This window comes from Etheostoma spectabile, chromosome 8 (genome assembly GCF_008692095.1).
Source record: "Etheostoma spectabile isolate EspeVRDwgs_2016 chromosome 8, UIUC_Espe_1.0, whole genome shotgun sequence".
In the NCBI taxonomy this organism is placed as follows: domain Eukaryota; kingdom Metazoa; phylum Chordata; class Actinopteri; order Perciformes; family Percidae; genus Etheostoma; species Etheostoma spectabile.
In genome coordinates this window covers 14,508,926-14,509,455 of record NC_045740.1, presented here as the reverse complement: position 1 = coordinate 14,509,455, position 530 = coordinate 14,508,926, and the positions used below count along the sequence as shown (strand labels likewise).

General features: G+C 47.5%; 1 protein-coding gene and 1 long non-coding RNA gene across 2 annotated transcripts in view; one reads left to right on the top strand and one right to left on the bottom strand.

Annotated features, from left to right (window-relative positions):
• rlbp1b (retinaldehyde binding protein 1b) overlaps nucleotides 1-530 on the top strand; it is a 9,378-nt gene that overhangs the window by 3,552 nt on the left and 5,296 nt on the right. The window lies entirely within an intron of this gene.
• Nucleotides 1-530, bottom strand: part of LOC116693580 (uncharacterized) — a 17,058-nt gene that overhangs the window by 12,614 nt on the left and 3,914 nt on the right. The window lies entirely within an intron of this gene.

Here is a 530-nt window from a genome sequence, read left to right as displayed (position 1 = left end):
GTCACAGTAAAAGATAATGGAACGGTGACTAAAAATAGTAGTTTGTAGTAGTTCATGGCATAGCAGGGCACCGCAGAGCGTAGTGGGATGTAACAGGGCATCGCAGGACCACGGCGACAGCTGCAACCGTGATTTTGGAGCCTCCCTGATCCAAAGAAACATGCTGGGGGAATAAGAACATAAAGACTCCGGGGAATGACTCCCCGGCCAGAGTTACGTTAGTAACAAGCATTTCTGGGACATGGTCGCGCAAAAATGGAAAGATAAAGGAGAGAGGAGCTCAGTGTGTAAAAGGAAGTCCCCCAGTAGTCTACTAAGAGAGACAGGATAAAGAGAGGAGCCTGGTCGGGCTCTACTGCCCTGCCTCACTATAGTTTTATTATATTATTGATAGTTTGGTAAATTAATCTGACGACTATGAAGAGAAGCAGAGAAGAGACGGGGTGCCATGGCTGTGGCTATATACCCTCCCCCGTCAATCTAGGTAAACGCTGCGCCTCCTCGTTCCCTAACTATGAGCTTTATCAAAG